At 47.5% G+C, this 21,082-nt stretch overlaps 1 long non-coding RNA gene across 2 annotated transcripts in view; it reads right to left on the bottom strand.

Moving 5' to 3' along the window:
• LOC131998875 (uncharacterized) overlaps positions 1–19,874 on the bottom strand; it is a 44,704-nt gene extending 24,830 nt beyond the window's left edge. Inside the window, exons 1-2 of one of the 2 annotated variants that reach the window (XR_009398908.1) lie at positions 19,502–19,874; positions 3,070–3,169 (exon numbers count right to left, since the gene is read on the bottom strand). This is a non-coding gene — a long non-coding RNA (uncharacterized LOC131998875). Of the gene's footprint in view, positions 1–3,069; positions 3,170–7,030; positions 8,731–19,501 lie in introns of those variants that run through there. The other variant, XR_009398907.1, reaches the window with a different exon arrangement.
• Between the last annotated feature and the right edge of the window lie 1,208 nt (positions 19,875–21,082).

The following is a 21,082-nucleotide window of genomic DNA, read 5'->3' as shown; positions in this document are numbered from 1 at the left end:
ACCCACAAGAATTCCAGGTTGGGCTCCCATTGGCCCGTCTGCAATCAGGTGCTTATTATCATTGAACCAATCAGGGCCCAGGAGGACTACTCTGATTGGCCAGTTCAAGGGGGTGTGCCCAGCCCCACCTAAAGCAGAATTGCAGAGAGTGGGGGAGGGGTGGCTCAACAAAGGAACCTTGTTACCTACAGAAAGAAGCAAGCCAGGAAGGAGCAAGCAGGCAAAAGCAATAGGTAAGCCCAGGGCTGTTTTTATCTTGTCAGATTAACAATGCATTAAAAAACAAGATAAATAAAATAAAATTACTATGTAATTTAAAGATCATTTCCTAAGGGAAAGCCAATTTTAACCATGAAAGAAAACACAAAAGCAACAAAAGTATCCAGGTAAAAAGCTCTCTTTTCTTTAAATAAAGGTAGCTTTAAGCAAAACTCAATCCATTGTCCTGTTTTTATAAAAATTTCGCTTAGATAATGCGTTTACTTTCCATGCTACTAACTCCCGCCCTCCAATAAGCGCTGTGCCTAGGGGCCACAAAAATTTTTTAATTTCTTTTAAAATCAGAATAAAAATGATTATTATTATGAATACACAATAAAGAAGACAAGCTATGCCACATTCCTCTTTATGCCAATGCACTCATACAATATAATTTTATTTTATTTTATTTTAATTCTTTTATGGAGGAAAAAGGCCCATGAACACAAATGTGCCATGAGCCCAGGAAAGTTCTAATTTCCCAAAAGCCCTTCCCCAAATTTCTGAAGGTAAGTGTCATGTTCTGTCATCTCCCAAAAATGTCAGCTCTACAGTCGCATTCACTAGCCAATGTGTTACCTTCTTCTAGGAAAGAGAGTCTTAAGCCACTTGGAATGATTGCTTCCTTAAAAGACTTAATGGAGGCAGGGGGCGGGGGCGGGGCAGCTCCTGGGAGGTGATGCGGGTGGGAGGGAGGCTTGGTGTGTGCAGAAGGGAATCACCTAACACCCCTGTTCACTACATTCATCTCCCATCCGAGTATCTACAATTTCCCCTGCTACTGGAAAGTAAAGCATTGCTATGAAAGCAACACTATGAAAGCTTTCCTGATACCTTAGCACGCATCTTCGTAAGGATGCACAAAACTCAGATGCTCACAGACATAGTTCAAAGCTCTGGTGGTTTGATGCTGGGCTGCTAAGTGTACTTTGAGGGGAAGGAGCTGAGAGGCAAAACAAATATTGAACGATTTTTGCTTTTTGCCTTTTTTCATAAAAGTAGTTCTCCTCTTTGGATTCCTTCCAGGTAATGAAAACAGGTACTGATGGCAATCTTTTGTAAAAGCAAAATGACATAATGTGAACTTTAGAAAAGTGGGGTAGACCTGTATATTTTATTCATTGATATTTACCTCTGTGCCAGGCACAGGGCTAAGAGTGTGTCTATGCCTCTCGAGTTGGATTGCTCTAACACTCGATGACCAGCCAAGGGATTTAAGGAGAGCTAACTCCGAGAGTCACGTAGAAGAGAAGAGAAACTTGAACACAGGCCTACCTAAACCCAAAGCCATGATCTTAAATGCTATAATACACTCCTTCTGACTTTCCTAAAGTCCTAGTTTCCGTGTTCTTCCTGAAATGGAAAAAGGAGCTAATGGTAGATGGGGTGGGGAGACCCTTCTTCCCGTGCCCAGTGTCCTCAGCCTTCTACCACATTGGTGCATTTCACAGGGAAGAACAAACTTCTTCATAAAACAATTAGTCATAAAGCCGAAATTTCCTACGCTCACAGCCTTATTATTTCCATGTATCTTTTTTATCCTTTTACCTATGATTTAATTTTTCTGTCTAGCGACTCTACAGCAAACGCCCATTAGCACCGAAAGCCGTCTACCCACTCCGATGAGGTTGACTCATGCTCCATATGTGCCCCACTTTATCCACGTGGCTCCCGGCGCTCACATGTTCCTCCAGGTCTCCTCGGCAGGCCTGCGGGCCGCTGGCGGTGGTATCCTGAATTCCCCTTCTCTCAGCACCACCGCCGACACCACCCCCTTCCCTGCTCACAGCACTCAGTCTGCTATAATTAAACAAACTGGGTTATTTGTGACATCCTGGTTTACACATCAACAAGTTATTTTCTCTGATTTTGCTATGGATGGATTTGCTCTGCTTACATTAAACAAGAACAGCTCACCCAAAAATGCAGCGTAAGCAAGGCGGGGGCAACGTGGCCCAGCAGCTGCCTCTTTCCCCACGACGCAAGACCCAGCCTTCTCTTTCCGTCTCCGTGACTTGGAAGAGCCCAGCTCTGGAGGAAATAGCCATCAAGGATCAGAATGCCAAATGGGAAGAGAGGGCTCCAGAAACACGGAAAGGTCAGATGGGAGTTTAATTTGGAGGCTTCCAGACTAAACAGCGGAGGAATGTAGTGGAAGCATGTGGGATGCCCCCCCTCCCCACCCCCCTGCAAATGTGTCCTGTGAAGGACACCGTTCTCGGTCTCTGGCAAATCAATCACCTTGTAGGCTACACTGTGAAGTCCCTGTCAGGGGCCAGGGTTGGGGGAAAGGGGCTCAGGTCTGCTACCTCTTCTCTGGCCACATCTGTCCTGTCTGTCCGTCTGTCTCCCTGCATGCCTTGTTCCGTCCACCCCTTGCCACAGCCACGAGGGGCTTCTACAAGGCAAAGCAGGGGATGCTATTTATCTAATTAGATGGAGTCTCTTTGATCTCAACAAAAATCCTCGCTCCTTAAAATGGCTCTCTTTTTCCTTCGAGATCCAGCCCCAGCCTACCAATACCACCTGGCCTCGCCCCCCTCCCCACCCCATTCTTGAGGCTTCAGTAACCGGAAGCTTCAAGTTCTACAAATGTGTCCTTTGCACACGCTGTTCTTTCTCCTTGAACACACTCCCCTTGCTTGATTCCCTTTAAGCCTTCCCTTTACTGGTTCCTCTCTACCCCTGTCTAAGCTCTAAGTCATTGTGTTCTACCCGTCTGTCTCCACGTTCATCTGCCTCCCTTACAGACGGTCAGCTCCTTGAGGGCTGGGTCACGTTGACCTTGGTGTCTAGCACTTGTCCACCTACCTGGCCCATGGGAGGTACTCCACAGATGTTTGCTGAGTGAACGAATGACTCCCTCTGGTGTCCAGCATCTCCTTCCAGGTAACTGGCCCTTTGCAAGTATCTGGTTCAAAAGCAGAGGCCACATTGTCACTCCAGATTAGAAACAACCTATGTCCCGCCACAATAGAATATAGAAATAAATTATGGGATAGTCACACAGTAAAGATGATGTGCTATATGTGACCGCATCCAAAAATGGCGATGCCTTGCCCAAATAAAATGCTGGAAGATGCCAGACATGAAGGAGGATGCACCTTAGTCTTCTATTTATATAAAGTCCCCAAACAGGTAAAACAAATCTGTGCAGATAGTAGTCAGAAGAGTGCTTCCCACAGGGCAGCTTCAAGGCCTGGGTGCCTGGTAATGTACATGGGCGCATGCAGTATGTGAATAAAAATACAAATATATATTTACATATCTCAGTGAATAGATTTTATACATATTATACAGTGATAAGTATTAAATAACATATGTTTGTACATACATAATATATAAATATATTAGAAAATACAAATGTATAAAATTATATATATAAACATTATGCATATAAATGTGTGTATGTGTGTGTATATATAAACTAGTTGAATAAAAGGTAAACAAACTAGGGGCCAGTCTGATGCTGCGGAGAAACCAGGTTCTCTGTCCCTCTGTCCTTCCTGTATGACTGCCCTGGGTCTGTCGCTTTGCAGGCTGTATACTGGTTGCCAGAGGCTTTGGTCCCTGCTGTCTTGGCCCCAGGCTCATATCCTTCCTGCCCGATCTCTCAGACAGGAATCTGTCTCGTCCTGTCTCCAAAGGCCCAGACTCTGGGGAATGGAGACTCGTGGTTGCTGTAAAGAGCTGGCTTTCTGAAGACCCAGCCCCTCCCGGGATCGCCCCCTGCCAGAAGAGTTTGGATCTGGGGTGGGGGGGCTCTGGAAGTGAGCCTGGAAGGCGTATTAGAGACAGGAGTTGCTCTGCAGAGAGGCAGGTGAAGGCTTTGGATACAGGAGAGAATCTGGAGGAGGGGGTGGGGAGGGTCGTGACAAGCAGAAGGGAAGCAAGAGTGAGTGAGATGGGACGGGGCCTGGGCACCAGGTGATGACATCCTTAGGGTCAAGGGGGGCTGGGAGTTTTTGATGCAACACTCAACTTTATTTTTTTTTTAATATTATATTTATTTATTTGACAGAGATCACAAGTAGGCAGAGAGGCTGGCTCCCCACTGAGCAGAGAGCCTGATGTGGGTCTTGATCCCAGGATCCTGGGATCACAACCGGAGCCGAAGGCAGAGGCTTTAACCCACTGAGCCACCCAGGCGCCCTGCAACACTCAACTTTAAGTAGTGCAATTTTGCAACGGAAACCCCTTTGTGTCCCCTTCCTCCTGAAGCTCCAATAAAGTCAGCTACACACACACACACACACACACACACACAGCCTTGTCTGAGTTGGGGTTTAGGAAGGGAATCCAGGATGCCCCATGTCAGGTTCACTGAGGTAGCCAACCAGGAGGGACAGGGCACCAGTCCTGAAATTGTGGCCAGAACTCAAAGCTGACCTGTGACTAAGGGGCTGTGATTCTCCTAGGACTCCTCACAAATCCTGGGAACGGTTTTGGTCTTGCATGGAAGACTGATTAAGAGATTTCAGCCAATCTTATTTAGATTTTAAAGGGCTAGGAGATCACAGTGGACATCAAGGTCATGTATTAGTACATTTAAGTAGCTATTAAAGGACTTAACTCCCTTACTTCATTATAAGTCCCTTGAAGGCAGAAATAGTTTATCTCAGCATCTCCCATGAACTCCAGAGCGTGCTCAGGAATAAATCCATTTCCTGAAGTCTCTGAGAAGGACAGGTTGACACACAATACTTTATGCACTTCGAACATATCTTCAAGCAGGTACCACCTTGTCACAACAGCGGCCCAGAAAGAACCAGCTAGCCCTGGCTCCCTCTTGTGACTTGACAGCGCCACGATATTTCTGTGTGCGTAACTGTGCCTGGTCATAAACCAGGTGTGTGGTGATGCCCATTTCTCACTGAGGAAATGAAGGTTCTGGAAAAAGATGGAACTTCTTCCAGACACACCATTAATAAGTGAGAGCAAATAGAACAATTGTTTTCGTTCTGCTGGCCACATCATACTTCTAAGTTACTTGCCAATCACTGAAACACTCATGAAACAACTGCCCCCCAATCTGAGGCCAGGCTTAGCAGGGGAAGACATCCTTCTGCCCTCCTCCCTCCCTGCTGTTGGGAGAAGCTCACGCATCCCATGGCTGGGGGTCAACTGGGCTGAGAAGGGACCTCCAGCCCACAGGCCACTTAAGGTGCCACTACCCCCAAATGACCCGAGCACCTTGGGGCTCCCGTTCATTCATTCACTCACTGAGTGGATACTGTACATTGAGAGAGACTTGCAGTGGGCTCTGGGAGGAAGGTGTGAACCAGACTCTTCTCCCCTAAGGAGTTCTCAGTCTGGTGCAGGAACCTTTGGAAGTGGGAAGGCTCGAATTCTAGTGAGCCTGGGAAGGAAAGCTGACCTGGCTTTTGGGGTCCCGGGGCCAGTACTCTCTCAATTTCAGAGTTGGCCAGGAGGAAGGGTGAGGCAGGATATGCAGGAGAGGGGAACAGCACGTGCGGCAGCCCGAGGTCAGAGAGAGCCCAAAACACTTAGCGAACTGTGACTGGCTCTAGCCAACGGAACGCAGAATGGTCGGAAGTGAGTGGAGCGAGTGTGACGTCCTCACTCGGCCTGTGCGTGGTCCGTGGGACACCGGCACCTCGGTCAGGTGAGAACACAGCCCCTTTCGATAGCACGGCTCTCTTGCACACATCATACACCAGTAGTCCGCCATGCCCCCCAGCTCAGAGGCGCATCCCAAGCCCTCCCAGTGGACACCGGCATCTCTTTCACCAGATCTAAGAATAGAAATCCCCGCCCCCATCACCTCCATGGGGTAGTGCTTTCTAAAACCCTTTCCCCAAACCCAACCCTCTTTTGGAGGTGACGGTCATCAAAGGGTCACAGACTGATTTTTCCATCTGCCTTTTACAAGTCCCCGATGGTTAGAACATGACCATCTCTGATACGCTTCACACGTACGCCTGTCCAGAGGGAACTGCAGAAACGATGGATAAGAAGGAAGAAGGCCAGGAAGCCCCAGAATGAGCCTCGGCGGTGGGAAGGGAGGCCCTGCAGGAGAGTGTACCTGAGGGCTCTGGGTGGGGGAACACAGTCTGTGTGTGCAGCTCAGCCTCGGAATCTGCAAGGTTCAGGTCCCTGCTCCCCAGCAACTAACTGCACAGTGTCTGAGTCTCTTTTCTCATGTATAAAACAGGAAATATAAGACCTAACTCACAGGACAAATGACAAAAGACACAGTGAGTCTGATCGATCCATGAAGGTAACGTGGTGCAAAGCCAGCAGCCAGCCCTCCATGAGAGTGGGGGCCCCCACCCCCGGGGGTTCGGCTTCCCCCTACATGGTCTCCTCTGGCTAAAGGGGCTCTGAGGTGACAGCTGCCAGCCTCCCAACTCCTTGCCCCATGAACAGCTTTCAGGCACTTCAAGATCAGGGACATTCTTTTTTTGTTTTCAACTCCTGGTTTACCACAAATCCAAGAATTGGGCTTCAACCTTCTGAAATCTGAACAATGAAGAAAAGAATCATGATCCAAGATAGGAAAAAAGCCCAGAAAAATCTGCCTCTGCCCAAAGCTCTCGGACTTGAAGCCTTGGACAAGCCAGTCTAACCTTGGGGCCTCAGTTTCCTCCTTTAGAAAAGGAGGGGAAACTCTGAGACATGCCAAGACAGGTACTGACCCTGCCCTCGCAGACAATGTTTAGACTTGGACGGACCCAACGGCCCTCTGCCTTGTCAGCACGTTGTAGTAATTTCCCGGGGCTTCCAGAACAACAGACCATAGACAGAGAGCTTAATCAACAGCCTTTATTGTCTTTCAGCTTCGGAGACCAGAAATCTGAGATCAAGGTGTTGGCTGGGTAGGTTCCTCCTCAGTGGGTTGTGAGAATCTGTTCCATGTGTTTCCCCTAACTTCTGCGGGGTTTCCTGGAAATCTCTGGCATCCTTGGCTTCTAGAAGCATCGCTCCCATACCTGCCTTCATTCTAACGGAGTCCTCCTTGTGCGTGTGTGTGTCTGTCTCCAAATTTCTCCTTTTTATCAGAACATCAGTCATATTGTATATGGGGCCCACCTGAATCGAGTAGGACCTCATCTCAGCTAATGACTTCTGTAATGACCCCATGCCCAAGAAAGGTCATATTCTGAGGTATTTCAGTGTCTGAAATAGGATTTCAATGTCTGAATTTTGAAGGGTTGCGGTTCAACCCACAGTATAAAATCAGCGATAATCCCGAGGGATAAGTGGGACGTGTGTGAAGGTCCTTGACACATAACAGGCACAGTACAGAGTAGGAGCTCAACAAATACTGATCCCTTCCATCAGCATAAATGTCCCAAGCCCTACTCTGTGATTCTTTACTCAGGCTTTTCTCGCTCACCACCTCCCTCTTGCCCCACAGAGCCAACAATGTGATTTCACTTAATCTATTCTCTAAAAGGAAGTTTGCCATGGAAGTCTGTTTAGGGGCAACACGTTGGTGCCCCTGAAACTGTGGCACATTCATGACCCAAAAAGCCCAGCCTCACCATGAAAATAAAGGATGTGACCGCTGCGTGGAGGGTGACACTTCTCAGGTACCACTCTGGACTGTCGGCGGACTAGAGCGTGAACGAGTGCACCCTGTCTCCGCTCCCCGTCTTGTCGGCTTTGATGCACAGGCTGTATAATTCAAGTCATTAATTTTTTTCCATTCAGTGCACTGCCAATTTCTTCTCATTTTGTTCCTGGAAATCTCTTGTGTGCGTCTTCTAAATTTAAAATAAATACACTGTACATAATTGGATGCTAACCAGACAACACTGAGCAATCATACGTTCTCATTGATTCTGCAGATGTAGTCGCCTCAGACATGAGTGGGAAAGGTCTCTGCGTGTTGCGTGTTCCGGATGAAATGTTAAATGGGACAAGCTGCCTTCACTTTCTTTCAATAGCAAAGTTCTTGTACCAAAAATAGACATCCAAATTGTTCTAGTTGCTACAATGTTGTGCTCCCAGGGCTGAGCAGAAAGAGCTTAAGTGTAGACCTGAAGAGATCAGAGAGCTCTGGCTGCAAACCTACCATGAAGAGGCTGTATAACACCAAATAAGCAGGTATCCTGTGAATTTCAGCTATGCAATTAAGAGACTGTCCCAGATCTTTTTTTTTCCCCCCCAAACATGGATGCATCCTTGAAATGATTTTTAAGGATGAGAATGTGATATTAAGTAGCATCTTGTGGAAGAGATAGAAACACACATGGAAGAATCTATTTGTTTGCTTACATTTCCTGGTCCTCTTGCTAGTAGGAGTCACGTGCTAAGTCCCGGCCAGTGACTCACGAGCAGCCACAATGGGCGTCACTTACAGTCTGAGAGGGTGGGAAATCCATACACAATTCTCCAGACTTTCCTCCTCACACCTGGTGACGGAAGGTGCCATGTATTGCAGATGGCTGAGCCTTCATAGCCTGGGGCCCCAAGGGACCTGGTGAGGGAGGCCCTCCTGCCAACCTGTGCAGGACACAGAGCAGGTGTGAGACAGAAACCGTTGATGTGTTAAGACACTGAGATTATTTCTAATACATCATATTCCAGATTGACCCATACACATCTTATAGGGATAAAAATCATTTCCTTTTAATTTCTACTTAATTCTTTGTCAAGGAGAAAGTCTCCGTTGGTGGTAGTAGGTCTTAAAACACTTCTCTTCCTTTTATAATCTCATTTTTCTACCAAATGAGCTCAGATTTTGGGCTCAGTGTCCCTCACAGGCAGTAATAGGCAGTGTGTTAGTCAGCTCTGGCTGCCGAGACAAGGTACACATGTTGGTGGGCTTAGACAGCAGATGTTTATTTTCTCCAGATTCTGGAGGCTGGAAGTCCAAGATCAAGGTGTGGGTGGGCTTGATTTCTTCTGAGGCCTCACTCCTTGGCTCCTCTTCTTATTTTGTGTTCATTGCTCCCCTCTCAATGGCACACATGTCTGGTGTCTCTGTATCCTACTCACTTTATTTTTTTTTTAGGATTTTATTTATTTATTTGACAGAGAGAGAGAGAGATCACAAGTAGACAGAGAGGCAGGCAGAGGAAGAGGGAGAAGCAAGCTCCCCGCCAATTAGAGAGCCCGATGGGGGGCTCAATCACAGGACCCCAAGACCATGACCCCAGCCGAAGGCAGAAGCCCAACCCACTGAGCCACCCAGGCGCCCCTCCTAATCACTTCTTATAAGGACATTAGTCATATTGGATCAGGGCCACCTTAACAACCTGACTTGAACTTAAATACCTCTCAGGTCCTAGCCCAAAATCACAGTCTGAGGTATTACGGTCTAAGACTTCAACAGGAATTGGGGGTGGGGGGGCACAATTCAGCCAATAAGACCAAGCTAGATTTTTATTTAGTTTTCACTGGTTTTTGGAAGGGTGGGGATCACTTTCTACTTATGGCAATCATGCCAGTTTTCTACTGATTATGATGCATAGTTTTCTTAAAATATAAATGCATTTAAGTAGAAAGATGGACTTGAAGAAACATGTAAGAATTAATAGTATGCCCAAAATTGTCATGGGAGATGCAAATCACTAAATTTTGGGAAACACTGGCTAGGTGATTTCTTTTTTTTTTTTTTTAAAGATTTTATTTATTTGTCAGAGACAGAGGGAGAGAGAGTGCGCGAGCACAGGCAGACAGAGAGGCAGACAGAGGCAGAGGGAGAAGCAGGCTCCCCGCCGAGCAAGGGGCCCGATGCGGGACTCGATCCCAGGACCCTGGGATCATGACCCGAGCCGAAGGCAGCTGCTCAACCAACTGAGCCACCCAGGTGTCCCTGGCTAAGTGATTTCTAAAGCTTGTCCCAATCCATACAGCTTTTTCTTATATAATTTTATTCATTTATGCATCCATTTAACTGAGTGCCTCTTAAATACCTCATTGGTATTAGACATCAGGGTGGTTGTAGGGTCAAAGAAATAGTGTTAGGAGAGCAGAGAAGGAAAAATTCAATCCTGCCTGGGGGAAATCAGGAAAGACTTCCCGGAGGTGGTGATAAACAGTATATTTTGGACTTCTCAGCCATACCCAAACCCACAGATCACAAACATTATCTCCTCATCCTTGACTTGAGAGTTTTTGAATTTTGAATGTGTACATAACACTGTGATAGGTGCTACCAAGAAGATACTGTAACTTTAAGAATAGGGAAGATGCTAATTAGCCACAGAAACCACGCATAAAATTCATGACATGTGTTTAAGGTTGTACTTCCCCCAGAGATGATTTTTTAAATGTTGATTTTTTTTTCTCCCCTTGATTAGGAACCTTGTGTTTTCCTAGAGTCTAGTTGTCTGATATAAAATACAGACTGGAAAAATTCAGTCATAATTGCGAAAATATATTTCTTAATCAAATGTAACCACAGGGGGAAAAAACTTTCATTGAATAAGCTTTTCTGAGAAGAGACTATTTCCTGGGGGGTTAATTCATCAGGCACTCTCATCATTAGTCCCTGATTTGGTCATTCGATGAAGTGCAAATATTGAGCTCCTACTCTTTGTGGGGACTATTCTAGAAGGTACAGATACTGTGGGGAATCAGGCTGGCTAGGTGCTTTCTCATGGGGCTTCCATTCTAGCAAGAGAAACTGACAAGAAGCAAACACGCAGATATATGGGGGATATTAGAATGAAATAAATGCTTGGAGAGAATTAAAACCAGAAGACACAGTAGGGGATAGTGGGGTTGAGGGGTTTGGGGTTGGGGGTGGTGGCTGCATTAGATTGGGATGTTGGGAAAAACTCTCCAAGGGGCTACTTAAGGAACAAGAAGAACCCGATGGGAAGATGATTCCAGGCCCAATGAAGAGCTGACTAAAGGCCCCCAAGGTACCGATGAGTGTGTGCCTTTGAGGAACGGAAAGCAGGCCTGTCTCTGCAGCCCTGTGAGCAGAGGGTAGTTGGGGACAGTGAGGTCAGGGAGGAAGGCAGAACCAGATTCAAGCCTGACCATCTGACTTTTGCTCCAGCACAGCACACGTCATAGAAGCGACTTGCCAGTGCCTTCAAAAAAACACGGTCAGGCATTCGCTTTTCTCTCGTGCTAGTCTCCAGCTTTTAGCTGACTTTCTCCTTCATCCAGCAGAAATATGTAAGTAATTCCCACCCACCCCCCAACTAAGACATACAGCCTTTTCTTCTTCTCTAGAGATTAGTCAGCTATGAGAAACGATTTTAGGAAATAGCTCATTTGTCTCATTCCTAATTAGTGGAACAATTACTCTTTTTTCTCTTATGAGCATTCTTTAAAAAACAATAGCATAATTTTCATAATCCTGTCTGCAGTGGTATTTTCGCGGGGAAGCTAGTGTTAAGGGACCCCCATGGGTGAACGGGTCTACGGAAACTCTGGGGTCTGGTAGAAGTAGGGGTGAGCTGGGAACAGTGAGCGAGGGTGGTTTTCTTTCCTTCTGCAAGCCCGCCTTGTCACCTGCTTCTCTTCATCCCCAGTGGCACCATCCCAGACGAGACCTCTTTATTTCACAACTGGACTGTTGCAACAGTCGGTCCCTGTGCCTCTGAGCTATTTTCTTTCTCGTTTCTTCTGTGTGCTGCTATCAGATTCATCTTCCTAAACCACCTCTTCCCTCATATCATTCCCTCACTAGAGAACTTACAATGGCTCCCCACCGCCTCCCAAATCAGGCTCCTCGGCCTGACATCCACCCTCATGAATGTGGCCTTTTAGATTTATGTGAGCAAATATGGTATTTCTTTCAAGGTAATGTGTTTCAGGTTCCAGCAGAGCACCTCTGATTTGTGTAAAACATCCCTCATACTGGAAATGTCAGCATCGCCTGTAAGAATTCATGAAAGTGGAGAAGCAAATAAAATTAATAGTCTATAAAAGCAAGCACTTCCACCCAACTCACCAATCAGGTGTGACACGCAGGACCCACACCACGACGGTCCTACCAGGTGGGAAAAAAGAAAAATTGGGCGTAAAGTTCAATTCACACAAAGGAAATACTCCACCTGGTTAGAAGGTTGGCTGTGCGTGTACAGGTGTGACTCAGGAAAACACTGAATCGGTGTTTAAAATAGGTCTTGTACGAATCTGGGTCACACAGAGGCTGTGATAAATGCGCCTTCAGATTCCGGGAGTCTGACAGAATAGTTTGTTTCTTGCTCACGTTCTGGGGGGAAGAAGGGGGGAGAGGGGAAGGTGTTTCCCAGGCAGGTGTTTCTGGCTGACGGTCAGCTTTCTTCCACATGGCCCTTCGGAGTCCCATCGTGGTCAGGGTCATCTGCTGGAGGAGGGGGAAAAGCTCTGGTGTGGAGAAGGCCAACTTCCTTCTGAACCATCCTGGCCCCAAAATGGTACTCATCACCGGGGTTCAGTCCTCCCAGTTTGAACCACGGCACCTAGACATAAAGGCATCCGGGAGAGGAGTTGGTGGCTGGGCAGCCACTTTCCAAGAACAACCCTGGACTGTGGGAGGGAGAGCAAGGATTTTGATGGACAGCTAGGTGCTCCTGCTGTCAAGCCTCTGGCAGGTTTATGTCAAGATCAATGGTCATTTAGTCCTCGGGCTAAATGTTCCCTGTAATGTTGTGGCCCTCGGGCAGAACCTGGTAAATAAAAGCACGCTTATTTTCCTAAAAGCTGGGTTTTAGGACATCACTCCACCTGGTTAGCTCCTAATCAGTCTCCAGATGTCAGCTCGCTTGTCACATCTGCTGTGAAGCCATCCCTCGTGGGTCTGCCTGAGTCACAGCTCTGTTCTCTGCGGGCTTCTAGCCCCCACACGCTTTGCGTCTGCAGCACAGCCTTGTTGCATTTCATGTTCGCGTGCGTGGTGCTTGGTGGAGGCCCGAAGTTCTACGAGGGCAGGTCTTTCCAACTGTTTTCACACCACCTCATTCCCAGTCTCTAGCCCAGGAGCAGGCATACAGTTGGTGCTCACTATCGAACGACAGGGCTAAGTTGATTTAATAATGTTTGTTCATTGTCAAAAAATGGGAAATGCAGATAAAGAAAAAGAAAATGAATTTTAAAACTCATCTGAAAGCTCCTATATCAGTCAGCAATTGCTGAGCCAATGCCATGTCCCACATCCAAAAATCTCAGGGCCTTACGACAACAGACGCTTCCTTCTGAGTTTTGTGAGTTGGCTGTCATGGCTTGGCTTCAGATTTTGGGTTAATCCAAGTCTACTCCTCATAGGTCTTTGCTCAAGACTGAAGCTTAAAGATTAGCCCCTGCCTGGGGTAGGTTCCTCTCGTAGTGCCAGACAGCTGGGCAGGTGGTCAAGCCAAGCCACATGAGCTCAGTGGGTTAAGCCGCTGCCTTTGGCTCAGGTCATGATCTCAGGGTCCTGGGATCAAGTCCCGCATTGGGCTCTCTGCTCAGCAGGGAGCCTGTTCCTCCTCTCTCTCTCTCTCTATCTACTTGTGATCTCCCTCTGTCAAATAAATAAATAAAATCTTAAAAAAAATAATAAAATAAAACCTCTACTCGGGAGTAGTATACGTTTTGACCATCCACATTCTACTGGGCAAAGCAATATGGTCATGTGAGACAGGAAAAGATTCAGCTCAGTGAACTTGGCAAGGATAGGGGGAGATGGGAGACTTATTTTTTTAAAAATGGCAATTTACCCCATTTGCGTGCTGACTTTTTTCTCCACAGATGTTTAAATATTATGTGTGTGTACATAAATATTTCAATACTTCATAGTGCCTTGTAACAGTATAATATTTAATACTAGAGAGATCCTGAGGGGATGGGGCATTGCCAAAAATGGGCTCCAATGGATATGGAGTATTTTATTAATTGTTCTAGTGATTCACCAAAAAAAATTGCAAAATAATCTTTTCAGTCTAAACAGTGCTAAAACCATGCCCTGGCTTTATTTATAGCTACTTTTAAAAATAAATGAATTGTGACTCATTAATAAGTGTAGCAAGAATAACAAAGCTGCGACTTCCTGCCTTCAAATGCTGCCATCCCAGAACCATTCTAGTAAGAAACACACACACAAACATTTCGTCACCACTCAAGCTGGTTCTGGTGCTTAACAGTTCTCGGTGATGAGAAGTCCTTTGATCTCTCAGCAGTAGACACAGAAAACCACAGGTCATCCCTACCACGAACCCTTCCTTCAGATCCCCTTTAAATGCCTTGCAAGTGACAGGAGCTGATTTCTTCTACGGATCAACAATAACCAAGTACTTAAAAGTCTCTCTCTCTCTTTCTAAGCTTTTGGTGTATTCAAATAAAACCGAGGCCTTAAATCCTGACTTATTAAATAAGAAGGAAATGGTTTACTGTGATCTTAACGTTGAAGCTGCTCAGATGTCAGGGTGAAAAGTGAAACAGAAAATCAAGGACAAAGGACATCTTAAATGCCTCTTGGCACGTTTATATTTGCGGGGGAGGGGGAGGGGGCGGGGGTGGGTGGGAATGTTACTTGTTCAAACATTGACGTTGCTACATTTCCACTTCTATCAAAGCTAACAAATAGTACACATGGATTCTTTTACCCTGTTTCCTTTGTATTATTTTAAGTCACATTCTTTCTATCTTGAGTTGAAAGGGGGCTAAATTAAAATAAATATAACACAAGACTCAAGGTTTGAGTTAACTCTAATTAGAAGTTTCGGATTTCAAGCAACCAAAAGTCAGCCGGAGTGACCCAGTCTCTCCAGAGAAGCGTAGGAGATAGTGTGCAGGACAGTGCCTGGCCCAGTGCCCAATGGGTAAGTCCTGGCCCCTTAACTGTGAGTTCGAACCATTCTCCTTTTCTCCAAGGAGGAACTGGATTAGGGTCACAGAATTCTATTTTGAGACATTGGCCAGCAAACTGGTGTTATAAAGACAGGAAAACAATTCCCGGTCTTCCTAGATACTCTGGGCCTGTTTGGTTAGAATCTGGCACCTTTCTGTCTCCTGCTTGACAAAGACCCCCCCCCCCCACCCCTTGCCTTCTTTACCAGGACCCATGGGTTCTGCCCTGCCTGCCTACCCCCTCATTGGATGGCTGCCAGTGCCAGTGGCCTGCAGTCCTCCCTGAGAGGTGCCACCCAGTTAATCTGAAAAGATGGCAATCCCCCAAGAAAGGCCTCTCCTCCCGGGCCTTGACTCCTGTCTCACTGCTGTTAATTCTGCCAACTGAGAAAAGGCAACACCTAGAAAGCCCAGGAAGGGCATAGTCAATATCAGAGCAGTGATGGGAACCGCTCAATATCAGAACAGTGGTGGGAAATCATCTCTCAGGAAACGTGCCCTCTGTTTCTGCTTGAGCAGTGTTTTGATGATCTCTTCCTACTTAATGAACCACCCTCCAAATTAGCAGCTTAAAACAATAACAACCATTTTTCTCCCTCTCAGTTCTGGGGTGACCAGGTGGCTCTTCTGCGGCTGGTGCGGACGCCCTCTCATGTGCTTGCAGCCAGATGGCAGCTGAGGCTAGAGTCGTCGGGATGCTCGGCCCTGCAAAACCCGGCCTCGCTTTCTCTCCATGGAGTCTCAGGGCCTCTTCTTCCCACCCAGTGTCTCCAGCCAGGTACTCAGACTTGTCACCTGGCATTTCAAGGGCTCCCAAAAAACACAAAGGGAAAGCTGCTGGACCAATTCCATTCTCGGGCCCTGGACCGGCATAGTGCTTTCGCTTGGCCTCAGCGATCCCATGGTCGGGGGAGGGAGATAACCTCCATCTCTCAGTCGGGGTGCAGGGAGCAGGAGACTGACCAAGAACTTGTGGCCGTCCTCACCCACTGCAGCAAGGCTGTGAAAGGACTTGTTTTTTAATACACTGTCTCTAGCCGTTCACCCAGTGTCGGTCCTTCTTGGACGGGCATGATTCTCTCAGGTTGCCTTCTTATTCTTGGCTTGGTCTTCATTAGAATGTTGACATCACTGGGCCCTTGGCCTTGCTAACTGTCCTCATTACTCTGTGCTTTCACTTCATTAGCAGACATCCCTTTCCCTTGGAAAATGTGCATAACTCGGGCATGTGTGCATGTGCACACGTGTGTGTGTGTGTGGAGTGTATGCACATATTCACTAGGGAACAAAATGCATGATAATAAGGAAGGGAAAGCAGTTGAATAACCTAGAGCCCTGTATGAGGCTGCAAATTCTGGGGACTCCAAACTTTTCGGAGGTCATGTTTATGAGGTTCTTAAGAAGAAAAAAAAAAAAAAACAACTTGGGAGATAGGGCATTTTAGTCAATAATTAACATGGCTTACTGGTTTCAGGGACTGTTTCGTTGGAGAACATATTGCAAGAGGAAATTCCCATCTTGCCAACCTTTTCATCAAGCCTATTAAGCTAATGATTTTATTTTAACAATGGCTTTCCCCACAGCCAGCCTGTCTTGGGTATAGACTGCCAGACATGGTTACTAAACACCCAGAGACTCAAGCAATTATAGAAAATGCTATGTTAAGTCCTCTTGTATCATCTCCTGGGCAATAAGCTGGCTAACATCAGTCCCATGGGTTCTAGAAGCTTCTGCTTTCACCAGCGTGAGCTCTGACTTCCTTCAGGTACCTCCCGTCACTTCCATCCAGGACTTAGGCGAGACCTGGATGCCAATTGGGCACGGGAGCACCCCTCACCCCAGGTGGGACTCAGGGATCTGTGACAGTGTGGAGGGAGTCTCAAGGCTAACAAGGCCCTTCACTTTCCCGAGCAGCTGCTGGCAATTTACCGACACTCCTTTCCCTTGCCTGTGTGTGACCAAAGCTACACGTGTGTGAGGCTCTGAGCTTTAAGGTTGCACCTGAGCCACATGGCCGCCAATGCCCTTGGACAGCATTTTGACGTGGATGCCATTAGTTGGTGGCATCACCTCTCTTCTGGAGATCTTTTCTCCTCTGGCCCTTGTGTCCCCAACACCCTACCCTTCTTGTTGCTCTCCAACCACCTCTGCCTAACCCCCACTTCAGTCTGAGGTTTCATGTCCCTCAAATGCTCTCTGAGCCACTCCATGACAGTCCCCTCCCTCCTCCCCGTTCCTCTCACACCCTTAGGCTTTGCTCACATTTTTCTGCTTCTCTGGCCCTGTGGACATTAAATTTACCACTGGCGTTCAAGGCAACAGCCAGCCTTCCGGCCACTCTGTTCCAGTTCCACTTACACACAGACCATGGGCTTGCTAAGGAGTACCAAGGGCTGACTCACAGGGGAACATTCAAAAGGGAACAATCTGGGTCAGAGGAGAAAATGGTACCCCCTCCTCCCCTGTGCCAGAACCAGCCCCACCTGGCTCCCACCCCAGAACAGTGGCCATGATTTCAGTGGGAGGCAATTAACCCAATCAGCCCCGTCTTAGCTAATTATGATGGGGACATTCCCCTCAGGAGGGAGTCAGATCTCTCTGGACCTACACACAAGCCTTATTTAGCAGGTCAACATTTCCTCAGATAATCAGGAAGAAAATATGTTGCAACATTCCTGGAACTTATTCCTTAAAAAATTTGAATTCTCGGCAACCCTCTTGGATCTCCTCCCTCTTTGTACTACCATTTTATTCTCACTTAATAAATCTTGCTTTGGGGGCACCTGGGTGGCTCAGTGGTTTAAGCATCTGCCTTCAGCTCAGGTCATGATCTCAGGGTCCTAGGATCGAGCCCCGCATCAAGCTCCCTGCTCAGTGGGGAGCCTGCTTCCCTCTCCCCCTCTGCCTGCCTCTCTGCCTACCTGTGATGTCTCTCTCTGTCAAATAAATTTTAAAAAATAAATAAATCTTGCTTTGCTCCCCCCCCCCCCGATTAAATTCTCCACACCCCCTGCTTCCACCCACAAATAAGGTGTCTGTCAGGACAGCTACTAGTCCCAAGGGCGTCCTTCTTGGAATTAGAGATGTGGACTTTTCCTTAGGGCAGACTCACTCCACACCCAGGAGCCTGATGGGATGTTAGTGCCCCCTCCCTCTTACCGGTACCCACACTCATGCAGAAAATATTCTCCTCACTGAAATCACACAGCTCTGGACTTGTCATAATGCTTGAACACAAGTTTATCATTTTTGTCTATATTATATCTTGTTCTATAGAGGACTTGAGGCAATTTACAAGAATGCACAAAATCAAATTGAGAAATTACACGTAAATAAAAATCAAATCCAAGGAAAATGTAAATACACGTGAGCAGTTTTCCTTTCTTGTTGACTTCAGAAAGCAAGAGTTTAAATAGACTGGTTGGTGCTTACTGAGAGCCACTCAATGGAATCACTCAGGGATTTTAAAAATAAGATTCTAGGGGTGCCTGGGTAGCTCAGTCAGTTAAGTATCTGCCTTCAGCTCAGGTCATGATCCTGGGGTCCTGGGATCGAGCCCCCACATTGGGCTCCCTGCTCAGCGAGAAAGCTTCTTCTCCTTCTGCTGCTCCCTCTGCTTGTGTCCTCTCTCTCTCTCTCAAATAAATAAACAAAATATTATTTGTAAAGGAAGTTTATGAGTCCCATTCCCCAGAAATCCTGACTTAATTGTTCTGGGGTGTGGCCTGGGCACTGGGCCTCATTAAAGCTGCCCAAGTGATTCTAACTTGCGGTCAAGGTTGAGGAACCACTGTTCTCCAGGGGAACCCACCAGTAGTATAACAAGAATACAAATTTAAATCTAAGCTTCCCAGCAGCTGATGCGAAAAGGGAAACGGATGCATTTCATAATACACATTGTCTCACAGATAAGCTTTTTCTGCCTTTGAAGTCCGAAGGAATTCACTAACATGTCTATTCTTCCAACATTTTCTATACAGCCGTGGACATGCCCACATTCCTTGTATATATCTTCCTTTTTATGCAAATAGAGTCCTACTAGATTCTCTGTTCTGTAACTTGGTTTTTACAAGCACATCAACAGACAGATTTTAAGGAAACTTTTGGCAGACTCAATCTCAGAAAAACCCAGAAGAGGAGAGATGGCATCTCTTCTCCCCTTCGGTAATTTGTAAGAAAAATAATGCCATAGCTTCTAGCTTTGTAAACCACAGACTTTATCCCCCAACCCCTCATTGTTTCTAGGCATTTCTGCCTCCTTGGTAGCATTAGTAATCCTCAGAACATAGGGTGCCCAGAAATCCAGGGCTGCCCAGAAATCCAGACCCAGCAGAGAAAGGTAGCCCTTTGGGGTAGCAGATGCTATCAGCAAGTGAGGCAGTTGGATGTCCGCACAGCCCAACATTTGGGACCAAGAGAGGCAACAAAAGGGGACAGAACATGTCTTTCTTCTGAAGCAGTGTCTCATGACCCCAGAAATGTAGGCACACTCTTCACTTACCTCCTTGAGGGTGGGGGTGACTGGGTGCTGGGGATGGCTGTCCAGACACATCTCCGATCCCAACCATCCAGACATGCCAGAATGTCGCTCTGTCTTGCAGTAAATGAAGACCAAAGGCTTCTGCTGAACAACCCCTGTGCCTTGGTGGCCTGAAACTTGTCTCCTGATTTGTCCCTGAGTCCACACAGGCCTAGCACAGAAAATGGAGCTGTGGCTAGTTTTGCAACCAAACCCAAGTCCATCTGCCCAGCGCCCACAAAGCCAATCACTGAGACGTCCAGCGTGCGGCCAGGAAAGGGGTTTACTCCATGGGCAGCCCACAGGGAGACAGGAGAGCGGGCCTGCCACCCACCTCACCCAAGGAGAGTCAGGGAAATCTAACCGCAAACAAAAGAGGCTGGGTAAAAAGTTGCAGCTGCTCTTACTAGTCTGCTGCTGGGAATTAGCCCCCTTAACCCTTTGCTTACTGGTTTCACTTGGGGCAAGATTTTATAACAATATCCCTCCTGTAAGCACAGAAAAGACAAGCTGACTGCTTCTTGGTGCTTGGAAGGAGGCAAACTCCACATGGGAGACATTGCTGGGTTTCTTTATTTATTTTTCCCCAACTGCCAAATATCAATAGGACGAGGACAATCGGCAAGATGTTGAAATACTTCCAGACTGATGAACACTCACTATCCTTTGACGCCCCCGCCCCTGCTGCCCAGGCTGCCCCACCTCTCCTCAGGCTTGCCCAGCTCTCCGTAATCCAGCAGCTAAAGGGGGAGGGTCAGTCTCTGGGACATTCTCTCAGCCCCCTGACCCACATCCTGGCTCTGGGGGGCGTTTTCAGTGCTGTGCCCGCATTCTGCAAACCCTCTTGGCCGCAACCTCCCCATCTGAGGCTCTTGGCACCGGGTAGACCCTCCGTGGATATTTGTTGAGTGCATGAATGAAGCCACAGCTCACTTTTGCTTACCTTTTGGTAACTGGACCAGGAGGCAGAGCCCGGGCCCTGCCCAAGAGCTGGTGGCTCTGCCAAGAGAGGGAGCTGAACTGAGAAAGTTCACTGACCCGTGAAGACTTGAGACAACATCCCTTTGGACGGGAGGGTGCCGCCGGGCGGCCCAGGCATGAAGCACCCCAAGGAGGGCTGGGCTCCACGTACACTTCAGCTTGAGTTCTCAGGGGCAGGTGTGACCCCCAGGCGGAGGCCAGGACGAACGTGGGGCCCTGAGCAGGCGTTAGTAACCACAAACGTGCTGATATTAACATCCCATCCAATCAAAGTTGGCTCTGGGAACATCGATATTTGCCAGGAAATGGGAAGGACTCCTGCCACCCCGCCCCGTCCGCCCTCTTTTCCTCTCCTTTTTCTTTTTTAAAACACATTCAGAAGTGTGTTAATGGCTGTTGAAGGAAATTATTGCCGTGGCAATCACGGCTCTCTGTGTGAAATGCCTTCAATGGGCCGCAGCCTTCCTCGCGGCGTGGTGGTGGCGGGGGGGGGGGGGGGGGGGGGGGTTGGGGTTGGCAACGGAGCCGCGTGTGTGGCGGGGCGGCGCCCAGCCCCCCCGCCGGCGCGCGGGGGCGGCGCCC

This window comes from Mustela nigripes, chromosome 13 (assembly GCF_022355385.1).
Source record: "Mustela nigripes isolate SB6536 chromosome 13, MUSNIG.SB6536, whole genome shotgun sequence".
Classification (NCBI taxonomy): Eukaryota; Metazoa; Chordata; class Mammalia; order Carnivora; family Mustelidae; genus Mustela; species Mustela nigripes.
Note: the sequence above shows the minus strand (reverse complement) of the source record. Positions and strands in the feature narration are given on the sequence as shown.